Source organism: Drosophila takahashii, chromosome 3R, assembly GCF_030179915.1.
Source record: "Drosophila takahashii strain IR98-3 E-12201 chromosome 3R, DtakHiC1v2, whole genome shotgun sequence".
NCBI lineage: Eukaryota > Metazoa > Arthropoda > Insecta > Diptera > Drosophilidae > Drosophila > Drosophila takahashii.
The window spans coordinates 40,451,836-40,476,356 of NC_091681.1; the positions used below are offsets into that span (position 1 = coordinate 40,451,836).

Consider the following 24,521-nt stretch of genomic DNA (forward strand, 5'->3'; position numbering starts at 1 on the left):
CATTCGTTGGGTGACACAGACGGCATCGCAGTGTGTGTAATTAAAAATGTCAACGCACAATGGGTTTAGGTGTTGGCCATGCAATCACTGGTGGCTCACAGGCAACTCAATTCCTGCCGGGCCTCACACAATGCCAGCAAATGAGGCACTGCATCCGAAATGGAAACTGCAATTGCAATTGGCAGCGATAAGGTTTTCTAATGCCCTTCTGCTCGAAAGTCCTTCTCGTTTGGTTTAAGATTATACGCTGCATATTTTAGGAAATGGAAAAATTAATCCTCTTTCTGACAAGAAAACGCTACGCCTTTTGTCTCACTACACTCCTCATTTTTATCTTTGATTCTCTGCAGCACATGTGGACACACCCAGTCGCAAATAGAGCACTCACACACCTTGGCCACATTCATCTTGGCCGTCCGCCGACTGCAGACAAACATTTTTCGCAAATTAAATGAAAACACCTGATGATATTGGGAGCAATAGCTTCCATCTCCTTCGCGGTGAAGCCTGAGCTCCAACAGATTTCTCTTCTGACGTATTTTCTTTTTTCTACATACATTTTTTAGGGCTGGGTATTTTCAAATTCGAGCTTTACACCTAACCTCACTCAATGGTTTTCCTCTCATTTTTCATCCATTTTTTCGCAATTTGTTAGTCAGAAAAACAAAAGTAAACAATGTCCTATTGCAGCAGGAAAACAAAAACCGACAGAAAAGAAAACACAAAGGCAGATGCAGCCGAAACAAATGGTCGCCACGTTCTCCAATCCTTCAGACAAAATTTGTCTGTGCAAATGTGTTCAAAAATTAGGGGCCAACAAAACCAAAACATTTTAACGAAATTAGTTTGCTCACTCCCACAGCAAAGACACGTCTGATCCATACTAACGAGTTGAAGGTTGGCCTTGAACTGCGACTGCGCAACGGCTGTTAACAAAAAATTAAAAGACGCTTTAGAGGACTCAGGCCAAAATACAAAAAAAAACAAAGACATTAAAGAACAACAGAAGAAGTACACAAAAGCCCTGGAATTTAACTAAAGACTTTTGTTGTCGAATTTGTTTGGCTTGGCTCTCTCATTTCACGGCTTTCCTGGCAATAAATGAGCTTCATCATAGTGTAAAATTGAATGCGCAGAGTACAAAAAAAGGCAAAAAACTTTAAAAACGACACTGAACTGGAACCCAAAACTGAGGGGATCAAGTGCTTGTTCAGCATCTACGCCATATTCGGATTTATCCAGCAGCGAATTGTTCTAGAAATTAATATTGAAAACTGTTTATGACACTGTTTTAATGGCCTGTCATGTAGCTCATGTGTTAGAAAGACATATGTAGGTACTCTAAGAATTTTAATCTAAAACAATCAGCCCCTGTAACAGTAACTACATGTAATACATTTTTTAATATAAAGTGAAAACTACTAATATTTGGATGGCATTTTTATATGTGAAATAATTTGAGACTTCGGCATCAGAAATATAAATAGAAAATTTAATTTAGCTGCGAGACTCGCTGCCTATCTATGAGATTGACCATTTCGGGTTCTTTATATCCTTTTACGTAGACATCTACTCGGATATTAATAAATTTGTAAAGCCTGCGTAATGAGGTTCTCGGCCTCCGAGACTTTTCTGCCTCCATTTTCAGCTGTCTTGTTGATTATTTTTTTGTCTGTTGGTGGTTTATTTTGTTGTGCTTTTTTGGTCATGCCGGGCAACGAGTGTTAATGACATCTGAACAACAAGAACGAGTTTCGGGCCTCGGAGTGACTCTTTTCGGTCTTTCTGTCAAGCGTTGAAAAATGTTTGTGCATGAGAAATTGCCCTGGCCTGCGCCGATGCAGCAGACACATAAATTCTCATTTAGCATCGTCAAATTAATGACTTCGAAATGAGCCCTATCTGCCCGCTCCTTCCGACACCCCCTTGAGTGTATAAATGCCGTGAAGACGTGCTATTACGCCACAGCTGATCGAGCGCTTACAGGTGATGAGCTCATACCAGCTGGAAGTGGAAAAACCTGTCGAGCAACTTACGCGGCTGCCGGCCGGCAATAGTAGTACAACTTGCCTCAGACACTGCCACCGCAATAACACTGAATGAAATTATAGAACCGCCCCAACAAGGCGGCAACTATTATAGCACATGTTGTCGCCAGGCAATTTGTATGTTTTTTTCCAGCGAATTTTAGTTAAGTTTTATCCCCATCTAAGCCATGTGAAACTTTTAAGGTTTCTTGTGTCTGCTGGCGGCGAAAGGAAACGAAACTTGTTCACTTGCTGTGGGGTTCTTTTTATGGTTTTCCTCGAGGCAGCAACAAGCGGATGTGTCCATTATTTTTTGTTGGCTTTATCTGCCTTCGGTACTGTCTTAAGTTTGTGGATTTATTAGGAATAAAAATCTGTTCGTAGTTAGATACTTACGGGGTTTGTACACTTGTACACGCCAAAAAATATTTTTTGCATTTTCTTTTAGTATAATTTTGGAAATTTGGGAAAATTAATCATGAAAATGGGTTAAAAATGTAGGTATGCCACTTTGAAATCGGAATAAAATTACTGAAGCTATGGAATCTACAAGTGCAGTTTTTTGATTTCCTTTCTGCAAACCATTGCAAATACGAAATAATCAAACATGAAAAGGGTTAAAAAATTCACTGTCGTTTAAAAAACAAATTTGAATGTAGATTGCTAGAGAATTTTACCACAAACTCACAGAGGTATGGCACATTTAGATTGGTATAAAACTACTAAGGGTATGGTAACCCTAACCTATGGCTACCATTTTGCTATCATAACAAGTAAATAAATATGTTTTTAAATAAAATAATGCATAATTTAAGGTAAACTTACTTTCGAACTCTTTATGGTAAATAATGAACGACCGCTGGGTTCATTTGCTCGGTCACCTAGACTGATCGTTTCGTTCAGTACCTGCAAATGCGGTAGCATTAGTGCTTGCCATAAAACAAAGGCCATTCTCAACTACCCGTCGAATGCAAATTGAAGAAGCGAAACGATTTTTAATGTCTGATTAGCATGCGACTATTAATAGAGGCGACTCAATGCAGGGAGGCAGCAGCTCTAAGTGAATTTTGCGGCACGTAGAATAGCCAGCACCTGAGGACCGTTGCTGGAGGAGATGGATGATGACACTTCGGTCGTGCTCCTCGAAGACTCACACAATAATTAGCAATAAAATCACGTGCAAGTGGCTGGCTTTTGGGCTGCGGGTTAGCAGCTGCCAATTTCAATTAAATCCAAGAAGCAGCCAGCCAACTGGTCGTCGTGTCCCAGGAGGAGCTTTTAAATGAGCGCCGTGACTAATTACAAATTAAATTGACAGAAAACGTGTTTAACGTGCTGCATTTTCACGTTCTACATAATTTATGAGTCGGCCCTTTTGGCGCAGGACCTTTTTCGAAGCCCCCCGAAGGTATAAGCCGCCAGTCAAACGGTCAGCTGCAGGTGTAACTAACGGACAGCTCAGCTTTTAGCCCTGCTCCCTGGCTTTGGGTGCAACAAGTTAAGCCGTTGCTGACGTGTTGAATGGCCAGCGTTTTAGTTGCTGCACCTTTGACATCCGCATATATGCACAGGTAGCAGTATATGGATAGTACATACATATGTGTGAACTGCCAGCCAGCTTAGTCCTGGCACGCACACAAGCACGACGCACAGATATCAGCAATTAGTTGGCTGGCTTTGCCTCTATATCTTTTAACCTTTTCGTTTTTGCGGAGCTGAAATTTAATCCGCTTCATTTGCAGTTCACAGCGCTTTCACTTGTCTGGCTGAATAGGAAATATGAGTTTGAATGGACAAGGTTTACACTGCAAACTGCGCGGGTGTGTTTCATAACTCCTGGGGCTATGACCATTTTCTTTTTAATTCCTACTATATATTATTAAATAATCGTTTGAAAATCGCTTGCCTTAGTTTTATGCATTAGATAATTCCTAATATACATACTCTTTTTTCATGAGTCCGTTTCCCTGGCCCAAGTTAATGGATATGAAAGGTCCTGAGAAGGCTACAGACGTGGCCATCAAACCTATCCACACCCACGCAATAAGCAGAAAATCAGAACAGCTAGTGAGGCCAACGCAGACAACCTTCCTGCAGCTCGAAATTGGTTATACGCCCGAGTTTGACACGCCTCCGACAGCTTTTCTCCTCTCTATGAGCAGGGCATGTGTTTGCCGTGTGCGGGGAACAGCGAGACGTCGTGTAGTTTTAATTAATTTAATTTCACGCTCATAAAATCCCAAACAATGTGAAAAACTCGTACACACATGGCGGGGAAAAGCGCGGGAGCTGCGCGGAAAAGTTCGTTTCGGATTTTGATAGAGATAGAGATCCACAGGAGAGAAGCGGGCAAAGTTGTGCCCAGATGAAGGCTCTAAAATTGTCCTGTCAGCGGGTTGTCCGCCTGCATATGACAAGAAGCGTAATTAACACGAAACCCCCACTTGCCACCCAGCTGAATTTGTCATAACTGAATTGCAGCGGAAATAGTTATTGGGGACGCGGCAGAGGGCAGGGGGGAACTGACCCCCTTTTGCGAACTGAGATCGCTGGGCCCCTGAGTCGAGAGCCAGTGATCGACAGCAATTGAAGGCACTTAGCGCGTATCCGTGTCACTTAGTTGATTACTCGACTGCTCTTGAATGTGGAGTACTCGACTGGCTGCCTTTCTGGGTTTGCCACGAGAAACTGCCACACGCGAAGGGAAATCTAGCTGCTAAATCCAACTGGAAAGCCACAAATTACAGTGACACATAAGTTAAATGAGTTTGCTGACAATTTGGAAATCATAAGGCAGCTAGCCGTATCGGTACTTAGCTTTTCTGAGGTAGTTAGGAATTTAGATACATTTATAAGGCCAATAGCTTAAATGTATTTAAAATATATTCTCTGAATACTTAAAAACGCTTCTTATTTCTCATTTATGTCTACATTATAGAATACGCTTTATTTATATTTTATAGCAATAGACACCAATGGGGCCTGAGAATGGAAACGTAACTCTTCAAGATATACATCGGATATACATCGGATTCTTTATTTGTCTTCGATTAACATTCGGTTATGTCCATTCGTAAGAGCGCTAATAATTAAGTTTATTGTTTTGCACTCTTATGTACAAATAAGTGTAATGCATTTAGATTGATAATGTTTTGGTCTGCTGATCCGCATAATTAACACAACCAGTAAAGTTAAAAAAGGCACCCGGGAACAACAAAACACGAGCTGAAAATATAATTTCACCATTTTCTGCAGAAAATGTAAAACATTACCATGCTAAAAACTTCCCATATATTCTATTCGACTTAAAGATCATGTGAATACATTAGAAAACGAACTGTGAAGAAGGCACGCCGTTCGTGCGGATTGTGCAATTTCCAAGAAATCTCAGATGATCAAATGTTGAATTCTGGCTCACTTTGTTTTCATACTCATGCATAAATATTTAGCTGACGGGGTCCCCTTGTGAATGTGGGCTCTTCTATGTGATGATCATGAATGCCATGTCTGCCTTTTAAATGTATCTCTTTTTCCTGAGCGGATCATGCTCCAGTTTGGTGTCTGGCATTTGTTTATTTATCTATGGAAAATTACTTCGCCTCTCTGTGGGTTCGGACTGTATCATGCGAATTCGTATTTCAGATTCAAGTTGTGATAAAGTTGGGAAAAATAAATTATTTGGGAAAAATGACCCCACAACAATTGGGAACCAACATATAGAAAATCGAAGAGTTACTTAGAATACCGGCATAGTCAATTGCACATTTGCTGTGATTAATAAGACCCGCCAAGGCGTTGATCACACAACACGATTTCCCTTCGCTTCTCGCTCCCGTTGAATCTCGAACCTCATTAAGGCAATTTTCCTATTAGCAACGGCAACAGTTGGGGGAGTGAGATCTTTCGTTGGCATAATTTATAGTTTCTATTTGCGGTCAATTAAACATCCATCTTGGCTCGCTCTGATAACCCGAAGCGATGACGTTGCTGCCGTGCCACCGAGAGAGTCGCACACCCAGCATTTGGCAGACGTCCAAGCAACATGCATAGAAATCCCCGGCCAACATTCCCAGTATTACCAACAAAGTAGCTGTGGCCAATGCCACCTGTTGGATGCAAAGTGCCCTGGCCGTCTGTCAGGTCTCTGGCTCTCTGCTTCGCCCTCCGGAATTATCATCATCATCCGTCAGTCAGCCAGTAGATATACATATCTTCCCTTCGGTGGGACAATGCAGAGACATTTCTCTTGCATGGAGAGCCCACAAGCAACCGCACTAGGAAAATGCTACATTTTGGCTGGCAAATCACGCAAATGAAATGCACAAAATATGCGCCATTTATAACCTCCCTCCGGCTGTGGCACCCAGTACCGTACGTGTGGCAGTCTGGCTAGAAATGTAGCAAAAATTATGAGGCAACAGGCAAGGGGGCCACAGTTCCTACCCAAGAAATCCAAAGACGTTGCACACACGTTTCAGCCGGGAAAAGACGGCTGTCTCCTGTCCACCCCCACTTTCTCAACCTCAATTCCCCTGGCCACACTCAATTGCGCGCTAATTTAGCGCGCCTCGCACTTAATAATTTCTTTTCATAATTGAGTAAAAGGCAGAAAAAAAAGCGCGAGAGAAAAATAAACGCTAGGGAAAACGAACCGGTGGGGCTGACACAAGGCAAGTGCAGTTGAAATCGAGGGCTGACCGAGGATTTCACAAAAGATATTGATATTGCTGGATTTTTCCACAACGAAATTGTAGAACAACTTTTTTCTTTTAAATAAAAGTTACTTTCACAAAAACATTACAAGAAAAAAGAGAGATTTTAAATACTACTACGCTTGACATAAAACAAGAGAGAACTATCAGATATCCGTTACTCAGGTAAAGGGAGTGCGAGGGAGATGGAGATAGAAAACTTTGATCACGCATAACTTTTAAACAAATGGTCCGATTTGAAATATTTCTTCGATTTCGATATTTAGATAGGTATTTATAAACACAATAAAACTGTATTTTTATACCCGTTACTCGTAGAGTAAAAGGGTATATTGTATTCGTGCAAAACTATGTAAAGGAAGCGTTTCCGACCCCATAAAGTACATATATTCTTGATCAGGGGCACTAGCCGAGTCGATCTAGCCATGTCCGACTGTCCGTCCGTGTGTCCGTGTGGCCCAGCGCCACGCAATCAATATTTATATATCTATCTCCCTCGCACTACCTTTAGCTGACTTACGATTATTAGTCGGGACACCAACCCGAGCACAGCGTTCGCACTTCCTTTAGCTGAGTGACGGGTATTAGATAGTCGGGACACCAACCCGACTATAGCGTTCTCTCTTGTTACTTTTCCGAAATATTAAAATATTTAAAATCGTATATAAGGGATTGTGGGCGTTAGAGGGGGCGTGGCACTTTCTTGAAACAAACTTGCGCTGCGTAGAAACTCCTAGAATCTGCATGCAAAACGCCAATCTTCTAGCTTTTATAGTTTCCGAGATCTCAGCGTTTATACGGACGGACAGACAGACAGACGGACAGACAGACATGGCTATATCGACTCGGCTAGTGACCCTGATCAAGAATATATATACTTTATAGGGTCGAAAATGCTTCCTTCTAGCTGTTACATACTTTTGCACGAATACAATATACCCTTTTACTCTACGAGTAACGGGTATAAAAATATGATTAAAATTGCGTATAAATTCACCAGCTACCCTCGAAAATGTCACTTAAATTAACAAAAATCGCACACACACGAAATATTCAGTCTTCTATGATCGTCGCTACGCCATTTGACGCGTTCATTGAGCAAAGCCTGCTTTTGCCTTTTTTAACGTTTTGAGATTTATGACAAATGCATTTGATGAGGAAATGTATACTGTTCCCTTTAATCAGAACCAAATATACTTTGAAGTTGGGCAATCAAAGGCAGAAATTGGTAAAGCATCTAAGGATCATCCTTCTTTAAAAAAAAAGTTGGCCTAAGTTGGTGAAACCTTAAAGACCAAAATACTACAGTCTGCCCATCGGGTCGTTTGTCTCCTTTGTTGCAAATGATATCTAGACAAGTTAGGGGCAAATTTGCTGGCAATTAATTTCCAATTGCGGGGGCCTATTGATGACACTTTGAGCAACGACTTAATTGGGCATCGGTTACACGCAACCTGAGAGACAAAAGCCCCAAACCCACACACACGCGGCTATTTGAGTTGGGAAAAGACATTAGTAAAACATAATGCGTTTGTCGATTAATCAACTGTCCAAATAGAAGCAGTTAGGGTCGTGGTTCTCGATTCTTCCTTCGGCTTGTTTAACTAATTTATAGGATTTTTACCCAGGATGCGAGTGTGTGACCCACTCGAATTGGGGGGCGTGATAATTGCACTATAAAAATGCGCAACTGGGGAAAATAAATTAGCCGTTTTCGGTTGCTCTTGTTGCTGTTTTTCGTCGACGGCAAAATAAATCTCAATTTATATGAAAATCGATTACGTTGCGCATTATTAATTATTTAAAAGGTTTCACGGAAATGGGCAGGAAGTTGCTCGCTTTCTGCTGTTTGCCGTCCCCTCGGGTAATTAATAAATAAATTAATGGCCAAAATGATTCCGACTTACGTTTTCTTTTTCCTCGTAGTGCAAACTTACCTGAAAGCAAAAAAAAGAGAAAAGGAAAAATTAAATTTCATTGTAAGTAAATGTTATATGAGCATAAATTATGGCATTTATGAGTTAAGTTTGAAATTGAAAATTCATCAAAACGAGGGTATAAATCACTGACAAGAATGTGCGAAAATAATATGAATTTTTTTGTTGCGCTTTTTCTTTGTTCAATTTATTAGTGTCAAAATGCCAACAAAAGCGGAGTATCCCTTTGGCCAGGCCGCAGGACAAAAGCGGCGAATTTATCACGCACCCCTCACTCATTCCCAGGGTTCCCAGGGTTCGCCCCCAACATGTAACAATGATAACTTGCCCAGCCGTGTGTGGTGGCCATTGTGCGTCTTTTGGACTCTTTTGTGTCTCATAAGTCATTTCGCCCAGCTCAAATAATTCATAATCGATTCTCAAAGCGCTCAACGCATCCCCTGGCTCTTCGTCTTCCCTCCACCCTCCCTGCGTTCGAGTTTGCTCTGGAGGCAAGTTCGTTAGGTTGGCTAGGCGAAAAAGGAGGTCCAACATTTACTTATGAAAATCAAAGTGAGTCCTGGGATTGCCGGAAAGTGGGGAGTGGGAACAGAAACAGAATCAAGTGGGTGGAGGTCGAGAAGTGGGGGTAATGGCTGGAACAAGACAAACACGGCACGCTCGCTGAATTTCTATTAAGCCAAATAACTCAAAAGTAATTGCCCGGGCGTTGTCGAGGTAGCAATTGCACTCAACTTCGCAAGTGGAGCCCCAACATTAACATCCTGGGATCATCAATATGTGCACCTTAATGGATGCTTAAATAAATTATAACTTCAAATTGCGATTGCCGAGCGCTCTCCTTTGGCAGGGCCACCAACTGAACTTGTTCCAGTAGCGGCACGTACGGGCTAAATACATTACGCCCAACTGCAGTTGTGCGAAAATATTTACACGTGATTCGGCACCCCTGAAAAATCTAAAAATAAAAACAAACAAGTTTGCTGGGGAGCTTTCTCAATCATTCTTTCGCCGCGGCTAACCACTGCCACAGTTGGAGCAACAGATCATTAAAATTTGATTACCCACATTTCACCTCGAAAAATAACTCTCGTTTTAAACTTATTAGTCTACCTTTATAATTTATTAATATTATAAATTCTATGCAATGCCTTTAGGAATACAAACTAATTGTTGCAAAAAGTAAGCTGTATAGAGCTAGCAAAGCCTTAATTTAAATTAAAAATTTATCTTTATACCCTTGCAGACGGTATTATAATTTCAGTCAGATGTTTGCAACGCAGTGAAGGAGACGTTTCCGACCACACAAAGCATATATATTCTTGATCAGCACCAATAGCCGAGTCTATCTAGCCATGTCCGTCTGTCCGTTTCTATGCGAACTAGTCCCTCAGTTTTAAAGCTATCGCGATGAAACTTTCCCGAAAGTCTTCTTTCTATTGCAGGTAGTACATATGTCGGAGCGAGCCGGATCGGACCACTATATCTTAAGGCTTCCATAGGAATATTCAAACAAATATGAGAAAATTCATTGTAACTTTGTAGGAAGTAGGCGTTTTGATTTTTGACAACTTAAAAACAAAATTTAAATAGACACGCTGAATCTGGAATCCCTGGAACTGCACCGAGTGAGCATTAAACTATAGGTATTTACTTTATCTGCAAGGGTATATAAGCTTCGGCTGGCCGAAGGTAGCTTCCGTTCTTGTTTTTTCTTTTAACTTGTTCCTTCAACAGCTGGCTTAAACAGGGCGTAGCATACATCACAGCTGCTGGCCAGCTAATTGGTCTGCGTAAACGCTATTAGCGAGTAGGGGGACACCCGTTGAAGTGACCCCGTAGCATAGCTCTCTGATCTCCCATTTCCCATCTCCCCGGGTCTGCTGGTGCTCTTTAAACGGGTTAGCAGCTGCTCTGACAGCAGGAGCGACCTCATTGCACTCGAGAGCGCAATCGTTTAGCAACGTGCTGCAAGCCAAAGGAGCAAAATGAGCCAAGGACCCGAAGGAAGCAAGGCTTGCATACAAATTGGCGCACGTGTGCGAGAGCAAGGTGGAAGAATATTGTTGAAAGCCGTGCCACAACACGCACACAAGCACAGCCCGAACACACACCAGCACGCGCAGAGTGGGTCAAACGTGAGCCTTTCAAATGCTAAATGGACATTGCTTAATTCCATATTCCATTGCCCCAAGGAGCTCCCGCACTGAGCTTGTGCAGCTCAGCCATCATAATAGCTCATTATGCTGCTGCTGTTGTCGTTGCCTCCCAAAGTTCATTAGCTAAAAGGCCGTCAAACCCATCAACAAGCTGCAGCACTAAGACGGAGTTGAAGAGTTCGCCAAGACTTTGGTCTGGCGAAAGCTCCGAATTGATTTCTTCAACAAAACCAACCCGAATATATTCTAAGGTGTCAGGGACATATTAAAACAATACTTTTTAATGTGTTAGAGCAAAAAAGAACTGAAGACATCTTTGTATTTCTGCAAATTGATTCAATACAAATTCAAAACATACACTGAACACGCAGGTGAGCATCAAACAAATTATAAAACATTTAATATATCATTAGAAGTCAACGGAAATTAATTTGGCTTCGAATAGGCTGGGTGGACGCTGTCTTTAACTTTATCCGACATCTATATCTACGTCGCATCCACACTCTTCTATAAGCTCATATCAATTTTATTTTGTTTTCATTTTTATGTCGCGATTTATTTTTGGTTCGGCGTCAAGAACTGCATAACTTGGCCACGCTCCAACCAAACGAACCGACCAAAAGTCAACCCACGCCAAGCGGCTAGAAAAAAACAATACTTAATATTAAGTAGAATATTCCCCGAAATATTTAAAAAATCATTTTTTATGGGCAACAAGTGTGAGATCAAAAAGACAAATAACCCGTAGCGTAAATATTAAATTATACATTTTATCGTACGCGGAAATAGTGCGTTAGGATGTACTTACAAGTTCAAATTAATTTATTATTTTAAGCTTTAAATTTAAGCCTATTCACAAAAAATTGGCGGAAAAATAAACAAAAATATAAAAAATCACACTATTTTACGGAAATTCAACTCACTGTACTTTTTATTAAATCAAACTACTATTCCAACGGATAGCCAATTTTTATTTCAAGCGGCGCCACTTTGAATGGATTATTTTTTAAAGGCGCTCCGAGATTATCCTCCTGCGGTTGGCCGCATTCATTTTTGAACAGATTAGCCCCACATTATTACGATCTTTTATATATCGCAAAGTGTGTGTCTGAGTGTGGGGGCCCCTCTAAATACATATATGCTATAAATCTGTGCCATAATTATGGCACTAAAAATATACAAGTTGTTGCATTGTTTATATACCGCAACCAACAACTAAGGCTACATCTATAAGTTCCATTTGGCTACAATTTCCGGTGATTTTGCAAAAATAAAACAAATTAAAATCATAATTTTAATTCAGCATTTCAGGTTAGTTTGAGTGGGTGGGCCCAGTAGAGACGAAAATTTATAGTTGACATTTATTTTATAGGAATAGATCTCTGAAACAGGTAATTTATCTTCTCTAAAGCAAACAAACACGACACTATAGGAAAAACTACATGAAAACCGTTCACTTAATTGGATATACATTTAGTTTACTTTTCCTTAATAGCTGATTCTGCACTGAGTTACCGTTGAAATGATTTACAATAAAAAACTTTCTTTTATTAAATTAAATTCATCTATGCAAATTCTTAAAAAGCCACACGCCTCTCTTACAATTCAATTAATTAAACATTAGTCAGCCTGGCACACTTGACAAGCAGCCGTAAAAGCTGTACATCAAATCGAAAAATGGGAAAGCACCAGTAATAAAAACGTGCAAATGCAACGGCATGTGATGGACAACATTTTTATCTCGGGCAGCAGGCATATGGGAAGCATGGGCCCCTCGTAAACCTAGCATGAATTATATATGCATTTAATTTGAATGGCGAACACCAGTGGCGGACAGAAGAATTCATAAGTTTTCATTAGCTCCCAGATTTACACGGCAAATGAGCCATTAAAACGTCTTCAACTATTGACTTATGACCGCCAAGAGGTCCACAGAAAGTTTTCAAAATGCCGCTGGCAGACACACCCAATTATCTGGCAATGTTGTCCTAAGAGCAACATCCAAGACAGCCTCTGAACATGAAAAAGAAATAAAATCGTAAACATTATTTTTAGCCGGCAGGAAAATGCGACCGACTGATATAACTTTCCCAGAGAGAGAGGAGGAAAACCATTTTTGGAAATGCAGAATTGTACGAGTGTATGCCCAAGATACACGAAATGCCTTATTTAATCCGCTTGGTACCGATGCACTTCATCTAATGAACTGCCAAAGCACACGAGCGTATACACAATATGTGAAAATTGAAACTATATTTACTGTTAATAAAATACAATCGAAAATTCATTTATTTATCTATGGCACGCTGAGAAATTGTAGTGCAAATATTTGCAATTCAATTGCAACGGCAACAAAATGCACAATACTACGACAGAAAAATCAAATCGAAATAAAATGAAATAAAATATAAAAATAACTGGCAGCACACTGACGAGGCTTTTGCTTATGCCATGCAATGAGAAATATTCTAGGAACATTTCTGACCATACGGACTGACAGACAGGCAGCCAATAACATTTATATGTACTTTTTCTAAAACCAACAAATGTTTCGAATTTTTTTTGCATTTTTACTGTTGACACTAGATCCACATTTACAGCTGGATTTCTCTTAAATCTACTTAGGATACTAGTTTATAGGAATAAAATATTGGAGTGGTGTTCACTTACAGCTTGACTCATCCTAACAACTGTTTAGGCCCTAGACCAACCATAAACAACAAAATTACCTAAAACGAAAAGAAGGGTAATAAAGAACGTATTTTTTGGGTTGGTTGAGTCGCAAATTATAAGGATATCCTTAACTTAATGTATCAATATTTTATGGGTTAGTTAGAAAAGTGGGAAAATAGAAACAGGCAGAAGCAGAGATCATGCAAACTTCCGTTGCCAGCAGCAATTGGCAAACTTTTCGTAAACCGCTGCCCCTATTTATACGCTTTTGTTTATTTTCGATTGTTTTCGATACTCGTTGTTATTCGAGTCGTGTTTATTTACACAAGCGCTGGAAGATTTCTTTTTTAAGCGATCACAAAACAGAATTTAATGTGATAAATAAGGAACCAAAATTAAGCAATTAAAAAGTACATAATTTAGGAAAGGTAGGGTTCAGTATTGCCCAACTCAACGTACTTTTATTTTGTCTCGACATCTTTTATATTTGTACAAATAACTTTTTCCGTGATTTTTCTAAAGTAGATCATTAGGCTTGATACTAGTTTATAGGAATAAAATATTGGAGTGGTGTTCACTTACAGCTTGACTCATCCTAACAACTGTTTAGGCCCTAGACCAACCATAAACAACAAAATTACCTAAAACGAAAAGAAGGGTAATAAAGAACGTATTTTTTGGGTTGGTTGAGTCGCAAATTATAAGGATATCCTTAACTTAATGTATCAATATTTTATGGGTTAGTTAGAAAAGTGGGAAAATAGAAACAGGCAGAAGCAGAGATCATGCAAACTTCCGTTGCCAGCAGCAATTGGCAAACTTTTCGTAAACCGCTGCCCCTATTTATACGCTTTTGTTTATTTTCGATTGTTTTCGATACTCGTTGTTATTCGAGTCGTGTTTATTTACACAAGCGCTGGAAGATTTCTTTTTTAAGCGATCACAAAACAGAATTTAATGTGATAAATAAGGAACCAAAATTAAGCAATTAAAAAGTACATAATTTAGGAAAGGTAGGGTTCAGTATTGCCCAACTCAACGTACTTTTATTTTGTCTCGACATCTTTTATATTTGTACAAATAACTTTTTCCGTGATTTTTCTAAAGTAGATCATTAGGCTTGACACGGAGAGTCACGACTCCAATAAAATTGGTAAATAAAATTCATTCACACAATTTTTTACTAAACTACAAACAAGCAAATATAAATCTTTCCCAGCATTTAATAGTGAGTGAAAATGTAATTTGCATAATGCACACACATGTAGGAATTTTTCCACACGTTGTTGATACTCTGATATTGTTATTGTGCTGTAATAGTTCTCGTTTGTGAGTGTGGTTAAATTTTTGCTGTTGCTTCTATCTCCTGCTAATAAATCGCTTATCTTATTTGTTGTTATTTACCTCCCCATTTCGTTGTTGTCCGAAAGCAAACACGAATCATCAAAAAGACCACGCACCCTACAAATATAAACTCTCGCAGTCCTTATCTAAAATGCTAAGCGTTCCATCTCCCTTGCTCATTCTATTCCCATTGAATGGAACATTTAAAATCTGTGCGAAACTTTATTGATTTTTTACTAGCATTTAGCCACGCCTAATGAGTTAAGCACACTCCACACATGGCAACCACTCAAATATTACTACCATAAATTATTAAACTGATAAAAAGCGTTGGAGTGAGATTAAACCCAAACGAAAAAAAAGAATGATTATTTTGCGTGAGTGACCAGTGGATAGTTTATTTACAATTGGATTAGAGAAAGAAATGGTTACAAAGTTTTTGAGGTATTAAGGTCTGCGAAAAAAGGTATTTGTACTTGGAATTACACTAGTTTCTTTACCATTGCACAATATTGAACATTAATTCCTAAAAGCTAATCGGCAAGTTAAGATCTTAAATTGATTTCTGGCTTACGCATTGACTATTTAAGTGAATACAAGTTAACTATAAATCACTATGGACGGCAGTCCATGTAGTGACGAAGCGCACCAGGAGAGTGTGCGAAGGCGACTACTATATATACACGAAGAAATGAAAATCTGCTGTGATAGTCAGATCGTAATGAGTAATACACCAATCGAAAGGTATTGCAAAAACTTAAAGGATTGCATACCAAGACTTTAAGAAAACCAATTGGATTGGGAGAGAGAGCGGTGAAAGTGAAAAAAATCAAATTTCCAAATTTGGAGCTGTTGGGGCCGGTGGGGATAAATGCCCCCTCGCAATGTTTTAGTTGGGTTTCTATTGAAAATACCCGTCGAATGAGGGGTCATATGATAAAATCCGACGCTCTGTTCAAAAGTTATAGCCAAAATAAGATTTTCTTCTTCTTCCCAAAATGAAAATTTAATTCTGTTTGTCAGTTTGTCCACTTGTCCAAAATATGTTTTTTAAGTTCTGAAAATTTGATATGATGTTCATCACATCGATATAAAAAAATTTGGTTCTACCACTTTTGGAAAAACTCGCTAGTTTAGCGGGAAAACAGCTATAAATAGCTAAAATTCGGAAAGCCGTAACTTCTATACTACTAATTGCTACATCTCGTTTGAAAGGTATTTTTAAATGCTATAAACGCTCTCTATATGCAATTTGTGTAAATGTAATAGTTAAAAAGATATAAACAAAATACAATTTTTTTAAACTTTTTCTTTAGCTCTTTTTTATTTTTCTCAAAAACGGCTCTAACGATTTTCCTTACAACTTTAAACTGTAAAGCCCTTGAGATTCCTTAAATTTTGGTATATATCATGTTTATGTAAAAAATCGCGTTTAAAAGTTATTCAGAAACGAAAATAGCCACTTTTGCCAGCTCAGAACAACTAACGCTTCCGGAATGTTTAATTTTGTGCGTGGGTATCCAAACTGTATTTTAGGTTCATAGAATCATTTCAATTGTTTTAAGGAGTTCCAAATGGGAAACTTTTGTTTTACGACTTTTGGAAAAACCCGCTGCTTTAGCGGAAAAAAAGCTAGAAATAGCTACATTTCGTTAGTTCGTAAGTTCTACACTACTGAAGCTACATACATGTGCTATACCTCGTTTAAAAGGTATTTTGAAATACTTAAACGCCTTTTTAACTTAATTTGTTTAAATACAATGGTTTACAAATTATGATTGACCAATTTAAATTTAAATGTATATACTAGAGGTCTGCATTAATGCATTCAAACTGACAAATGAATCACTCATTCTTAAAACTTGTATAAGTTTTTCTGTATTCATTACTTTAAATATGAGTGAATGCAGTACTTGTGACTGTATTGCCAAATACTGTACTCACTTTTCCAGACACAGTACAGTATATTGTGAATACAGTGTTTTTGGTGTACAATAACTCATTGCACAGTGAATGAAGTTTGCCCAAAATTACAAGGCCTACTGAATTTATAAAATGTTAAAGCTTGCTTATTTCTTTGTAATATTGTAATCTATCCACTAGCAGAATCACTTAAAACCTAATGAAAGAGACAAAGTGTCGTTAGTCATAAAATATTGACGGATTTATTAATACATTAATCGCTATTCAAGACATTTTCATTAATGCTGTCTATGTTGGAGTTTAAATACATTATTTTGTTGACCAGTCGAAGCAATTTTGGAACGCTTTGCGGAAATTGGATTTTTTGCAATTGAAAACGCCCTCTCCGACGGAGCGCTACTTGCTGGGACCGCTAAGATTTGTAGGCCTAGTTTGTATAATAATGGAAATGTTTTCTTATTGATAAATCACCATTGCAGGACATTAAAGTCGTCACTGTACGAGATTTTAACGTGTTTATATGTTTCGATTTCATCATTAATTGTATTATGAAGGCTATTGCTTTGGATTGGTTGAGTGTAGTCTTCAAAAACAGGATCGATTTGTGGATTAGAATGAGTTATGGAGTCTTCGTCTTCTGATGGGCTATTGCAATACAAATTTGCACTTTTTTTTTACTCAGAGTACAGTACTGTACAATAGTAATTGAGACGACACTCATAGTATTGTTCAGATTGAGAAGCATAACACATAGTATTAAAAAAGTGTTCACTCTAAAATAGTGTACTCAGTTACTATCGGTAGAGTGGGTACTATCTACAATATTGTATGAGTACACTAAATTTGAGTACCGTGTACAGCTGTACAGTACTGTAAGTTTGGAAATAAATACATTCATGCAGGCCTCTAGTATATACTAGCTCCTATGAGAGCACATATAAACAAACAAAAACTTCTGATATCAAATAAAAACACCTCTTAATGAGGTAAAAATCTAGTGACGATCGCACCTTCAACATACAAAAGTTCTGATATCAACATTTGTGACGAAAAATTATTACACTCGTCATTAAATACACTTTCTAAGATTTTCTCATTCGGCACGCTGCAATAGAAAATGCCTATGAAGGTAAAAAGGCTAAAATAGTATGCTAGGGCGGGCCGAATGAGAAAATATTAGAAAGTGTATTTAATGACGAGTGTAATCATTTTTCGTCACAAATGTTGATATCAGAACTTTTGTATGTTGAAGGTGCGATCGTCACTAGATTTTTACCTCGTTAAGAGGTGTTTTTATTTGATAATCGTTAGCAGAGTCGCCTTTAAAATCCACCTTATCTGCCTAGAATTGTCTACTTTTCACAAGTTTTGCATATTCAATTTCAATGACTAAAACCAAGTGCATTGACATCTGCGACAACTAGTAAGAAAAAGCGCCCCGAAATAGTTCGCTCCAAGCTCCGACAATCGCCAAGTGCCCAGAAGGGCTGGACAGATGAAAGGAGAAATTGGCTCCTGGCTGGCAGCATGCCCGAGTTTGGATGACATCGAGATGAAAAAAATGCCAAATACTTGGGGCACACAATGCCAGAAATCTCAATTATTTAGCCAAACATGTGTTAGCTGTGGCAGTGCTGCATGCCCGGCAATCCCTCATATACGCGTGCTATGGGAGCGACGACAACAGCAACCTCTTCGAAGCGACGAGTGGTTTTCATCTGGCAAAGCGACAGGCGGCTATAAGTCAAATTGAAATTTTGTCAGCAGACCAAGAAATTATCTAGCCCGACACACAAGCACAAGCCGTAAGCAGAAATAAAAGCTCTAAGAAACAAATCAAATAAATGCTGGAACCAAGGACTACAAAGAGTTGCATCAATTATCCCCAATACTTCAGATTAAATTCTTGATTAAAGAAATTTTCTTTCTTTGCACTAAATAGAAGAAAACTAACTAAGGGTAAGCTAAGTAAACTAAGTAAACAGACAGCAAATATTTTAGCCAACAAATATCACACACACTCCCTTGACCAAACTGCAGTGCATTATGCAAAAGGAGCAGCTTAAACTTAATTTAAAAATGCCACTGAGTGGGAAGTAACCTTGCTGAACAGCACGGTACCCAAGCTACATCAACGAAAAGAGCAGCAACCACAACATCAGTAGCTACATCCTCCACAGAAACAGCAAGAGCAACAGCAGCAGCAGCAGCAACATCATCATAACTAGCAACAGCAACACTAGCAGCAGAAACCAGAGCAAAATTGCTGGCAGCAACAGTGCAAAGATTGAATGCAATGCATAAAAGAGCCAAATTCCACACCAAAGAATAGCAACCAGAAAAATTGTACGAGGAAATGCTTAAAGCAGACACAAACGGGGTAAAGGAAAAGCGGAGACACAGACACAGGAGGAAAACCGAGGAAAGACAGAGGGGGCAACCCTGGGCGAAAATCCAGACCAAAGACAAATGTGGGTCGAAAGCGCAAAGTGCAACAACTCGCACGCACGGAAAAGGCGGAGGAAAGTTGCAGGGAAAATGCAGTGCCAGCAAATGCAAGCCGCACGCGCCTCTGACGGAAAATGCCAAGATGAAAACAAAAGCGAAAAAACTAAACCACTTTTTTGGCACTTGCTGCCGCTGGCTGGAGATTGGTTGTCGCCCAGTCCCTGGTTCTCCCAGTTTGTGGCACACGAATTGCCGTTGCCGTCGTTGTTGTCTGCGTTGTCTAGTGCTGTCTGGGGCTCCTTGAACAGCTTAAGTGAAATTTAATGATATCTTTACAGGCCAAGAAGGAAGCAGCAACAGGTGTGGCCTGTTTTCATGGCGCCTGCTGTTCTGCTAATTTGTTGAATTAAAGTTTCTGATTTTATTGCCGATAAGTTAGCCAGCAGCTGCAACAATGGGTTGAGTAAACAGAACAAATCCGATTCATTGGGTGCTTCCGTGGTCTGGGCCCAAACAGTTGTGGCAAATTTTCTAGTGCTTTTTATTCGAAATAACTCTGTTAATTATATCTTTGTAAAAATAATTACGTTTTTCGTTTAAGTCATTACAATTATAGTCTTCCATAAGATATTCCAAAATGTCCACTAAACGCAGACGAAAAAAAATTAGTCAACACAAGTGTACATTAATGTTCTTCGAGATACATTTGCCAAAAGAAATTGCCTCATTGCTTTCGAGCTGGATGCGCGGGCAACATCTCTAATGACTTGCTCTAGGTGATGATGTCGTCGTCATCGTATATTCACCCACAGTGAACATCGCAATCGGAACAGTTTATTCGTTTAAGAGCAATTGAAATAAATTCTAAGGCAAATTGCCTGGCTGTGAAAGGCGGAGGAAGCAAACAAGCGACGGCAACAACGGCCCCTCGGCAACTCTGAGATTTTAGTCTTGCTCGGCTAATGTCCAAATGCACTTAAAAGTGCTGAGGCCATGTAAATGGGACTTCCATCTCTCCAGCTCCCTGCCATAAATACCCTCTGTTGCCATCCGCCCATTTATGTCGCATTTCATAGTTTCGCTCTGGCTCTTGAGGGCAGCTTGGGGAGTTTAAAGCAGTTTATTTCCCATCCAAACAACTGATATTGAGAACGCGTGGGAGTCGCTCAAAAAATATAATAGAGCTAAGCCCGATGATCTGTCATTTCGTGGCTGCTGATGTTTCTGGTTGTGATGTAAAACTGGATTTCCAGAGCTCAAAACTTAGTTGCGCCATCCGCTACGCGTATCCGTCTTTAATTGTTTTGAATTATATTGCCGGTCCCGTTGGTAATTGCAAACCTAATATACATAAAACATAAATACATTAAATAGCATCATATTTAGCAGGAAAAGCAGACAAAAAAATTCAGATACAAAACATGTTGACAGAGCAACAAAAATTGTTCGCTTGCCATGTATTTTATTTTTAAAGTGCAATCAAAGTGATTGAGGCCCAATGATGAAATGAAATGGTTATAAACAAGAAACATGAGCTAATTATATTCAAATGACTGTGTGATTAGTGCTTCACCTTTGTAGCTGCTTTTTTTTTTAATTTGACCTAAAGATTTAAAGTCAAATGATACGCAATGAAATTTAATATTAACGTTATTCACAAAGTTATGCCTGAGAGCCAAAAAAAAACATTAACGCAACATGTTTGCTTTAAATTTCTTGGTCACGACCTTTTCAGTGCCATAAGTCCATTGAAACAATTCTTTTATTCCCGAACAAAGTCAATTACAAACTCATTTTGGCAAGAAACTCACGCAACCACCAAATTGCAATTGCAATGGTAAGACAAACTCAAGTGCGGCAGCTGCTGCTCAGCTTAACCGAGACCTGGGCCAAAGTTATCCCCTTTTCTCGCTTGTTCGTAAGCAAGTTAACTACCACTTGGCTTTCAGACGAGTTGAGGCGGGAAAAAACCACCGACCTTCGAGCTAACTCTATTTAGCATGCAAAGGAGCTTCTCTCTCTTTGTCTGCGCTTAAATGATATGCAGCAATAGAATCAAATAAAATAAGGTAGTCCAAGGAAAAAGTCATAGCACTATTTAATTAGCCCAACATTTTTAAAAATTCAGTGGAACTCAATAAAAAACATAAAAAAATACAAATTGTATTGTCGTTCAGAGTAAGGATACATTTTAAATTTTTTCTTTGGATTTGCTCCTAATAAAAGGTGGTTTAAATAATGTCATAAACCAGTTTTTTTTTTTTTTTTGGTCAATTTTTAAAAATCATTGTTGATAACTGCAACGTATTACCGAAACGAACCGTACACAGTATGCACAATGGTTATTTTTAATAAGTGTCACAGAAGTGCAGAAAGCTCAAGGAGCCACCTCATTGTCAAAGTCGAAATGCATGAATGGATTTATGTGACAGCTGCACCCCCTCGTCACATATATTAAAGAGGATCTTAAATAAAAGGGAAATCAGATATATGTGTAGATTTATGTGATAAGATTTGCAGCTGATTTACTCACCCACTTTAAAGGAACCCACACATGTGGAGCCGTAGTCAGCGTTGGCGCCTTCTAAGTTTGTGTTTTATGATTTCGGCTCGACTTCGACGTTTTGTATCGCGATAAACTAATTTAAATGAATATTATAGTGCGGTAGCTGAGCCATATGAGAAGGACAACCGAAAATAAAAACACAAACTAAACGGAAAATAAAAGAGCTAAAAATAAATATACAATAGCCGATATGGTTATTTATAAATGGGGTTCTCCCGCTGATAATTTATGAGAACACAAATTCGTTTGAATTTAAGCAAGTAATTGGCTGGCGATTTAATGGATATTCACAGAAATTAATTTCGTTGGTCAGAGCACTCTAATAAATTTGCATTTGACATTCACCAAAGGCTCGGGGATTAAGACTTCTCACATCGGATGTCAGCAAAAAGATTTTATATCTCTTTGATTATTTTTCAAACATATATGCACACAAATGTATTAAACAATATATTCTATGCGCTGTGTTGGTTTAGCTGGGGACAACTTGGCTAACTCGAGAGACACTGACACTGCACACGACACACGTTCGCGACGGTGGTGCTGGTGGTTGGTGGTGTTGGTTTGGTGGTGCTAGTAGCAGTAGTTATACTAGTTGAAAGGGGAGCGGACGGGCGCCTGCAAGAATCGAAAGAGAACAGAACAATTCCCATATGAGACACAAGTTTCGTTTATATCAATATATATCTGAGGAATTCTGGAGTGGAGTTTTATTTATACACATATATATTGATAATGCAAGGCGTGATCTAGGTTAGGCTTTCAAGAAGAAAGAAGACAGAGGTAGGAGACAGAGAAAGAGATCGAAAGAATAGGCACAGATATGGGAGGAGGTTGAGGTGTAAAGAAAGATATTTTGCATTTTGCTAATGAGTTTGGAATATTTTCAGGCACGCGACAAAGTTGACAAAGAAAAGTGTGAAGGGTGAAAGATGGCGTATTTACAGCCAAAGGAGGTTTATGCTAAAATGTAGTTGGCACCCATTTCAATAAGAATAGCCATTCTTCCATGCCGCAGTGTGAATCTATTTTTGGAATATTTTTTATTGTGAAAATGGAATTTTAGATTATTGTATAAATGTTTAGAAAACATTTCAAAATAGCGCACACCCACGATAGGACAGGGCAGACAGGCTACCAAAACAACAGACAGGCAAGAAAAGAGATGGAGGCAGATAATGTGCATGAGAGGGAAACAGAAGATGGGGCTATAAAACAGCTTTTAGGGACAGACAGATTAATATAAATACAGTGAGGGTGAGGCAATAAATAAATAAAATAATAGACTGAACCAAAAAAGTGGAACGGAAAGTTTCACAGCACAACAACAGCAAGCGCATAAAAAATATATATATATTTGTGTTCGTATGTACAATATGGATATGAAATTTTAATGTATGCGTGTAGACATCCCTGTATCGAGAGAGCCAAGGATGTGTTATGGGGTTCAATTATTTGAGTGATTATTTGTTTTTCTACAATACATTTGATTTGTTTAGGATTTAAGCTATTATGTGTAAAACATATGTCGACAAAGATTTTATTAAATAGTTGGTTTATTTCTAAAGTATATTTGCAGATAGTTTTGCACACGACGTATGCAAATTCGTACATAAATTCGGTTAAATATCCCCAGGCCACTCTCCAAGGACTTTAAAGATGTTGTCCCAGAATCACACACACACTAGACACGTCGCCTTCCACCCTTGACATTGGCCTGTGGGCTAACCGGCAAATTGCACCCCTAATTACACGCAAGCAACACTTCTCCCACCCCATAACCCTTTTTTAGCCCGGCAACCGAAGAAGCTGAAAAAATACCGAGCAGCTGTCGTCTCACTTTCTTATCAATCAAACGCAAACACTCGCAGACAGCCGCACACCATCACACTTATCCGTATAGAAATCGTGTGTGGTATTTAAGTTGTCAAGCTTGTGTTTGACATATACGTGCATTCTGATAAAAAATAAAATGGTACACTTAGAAATATGAGTGCCAATAAAAGGTTACACTTATACCATATATTTCATAAATACGTCTCCCTTTTTTGTGTGTAGCAATTCGGTAGGGGATTTCCCCGCTGATGATACAGTGAGTGACAGTGCGGCCACAGCCAGCCCACTCGATTGATGTGTCCGTCAGTTTGTGGGCCATTTGAGCGGTCTATTATGCGGCAAATCTCCCCAATGATGCGTACGTACCCCACATGCCACATATGTATACCCCATAATATGACAGCCGGAGTCATCGCGATACTCACGGGCTGTGTGTTCATTTGCATGCACATCAACACCTTAACAAATCGACGCATTACCACTCACCCTCCCACTAAGAAGACGGGGTCGAGAACTAAGCCAAACAGAACTGATCCATCACACCGACTATCAATAAATATTTGCGTTCTAGCCCCCCATCCACTAGATTACTCGATAATGTGGATGATGGTTCGCATGGTGATTTTTCAAAAAGATTTTTTATTTTTTCATCTCATTTCTGAGCGTGTGCGTTGATTAGCCTTTCATGTTTTACGAGTTTCGTCTGGAAAATCAATGAAAATTCCTTGCCAGACATAATTAAATCTCTTATTTGTTTGCACGAATATTAAGTTTTTTAGATTTGCGATTTCCGAACTTCAAATGGTTGGGCCCATTCCATCAATCCTAATCAACTCGACCTTCCCGCTAGTGTGGTTTTGCTTTTTCCATATCTTTGGATTTCCAAATTCAAGGGC

At 39.0% G+C, this 24,521-nt stretch overlaps 1 protein-coding gene across 11 annotated transcripts in view; it reads right to left on the bottom strand.

Annotated features, from left to right (window-relative positions):
• The window catches only part of heph (polypyrimidine tract-binding protein 1 heph), a 149,455-nt gene that overhangs the window by 118,747 nt on the left and 6,187 nt on the right, over positions 1–24,521 (bottom strand). For 6 of the 11 annotated variants that reach the window (XM_070216664.1, XM_070216662.1, XM_070216670.1 and 3 more), the window contains one exon: positions 8,647–8,676. The exons of 2 other annotated variants lie outside the window; for them this stretch is intronic. The gene's annotated coding sequence lies outside the window, so the exon portion shown is untranslated. Of the gene's footprint in view, positions 1–8,646; positions 8,677–21,756; positions 22,408–24,521 lie in introns of those variants that run through there. 3 more of the 11 variants (XM_070216665.1, XM_070216667.1, XM_070216669.1) reach the window with 2 other exon arrangements.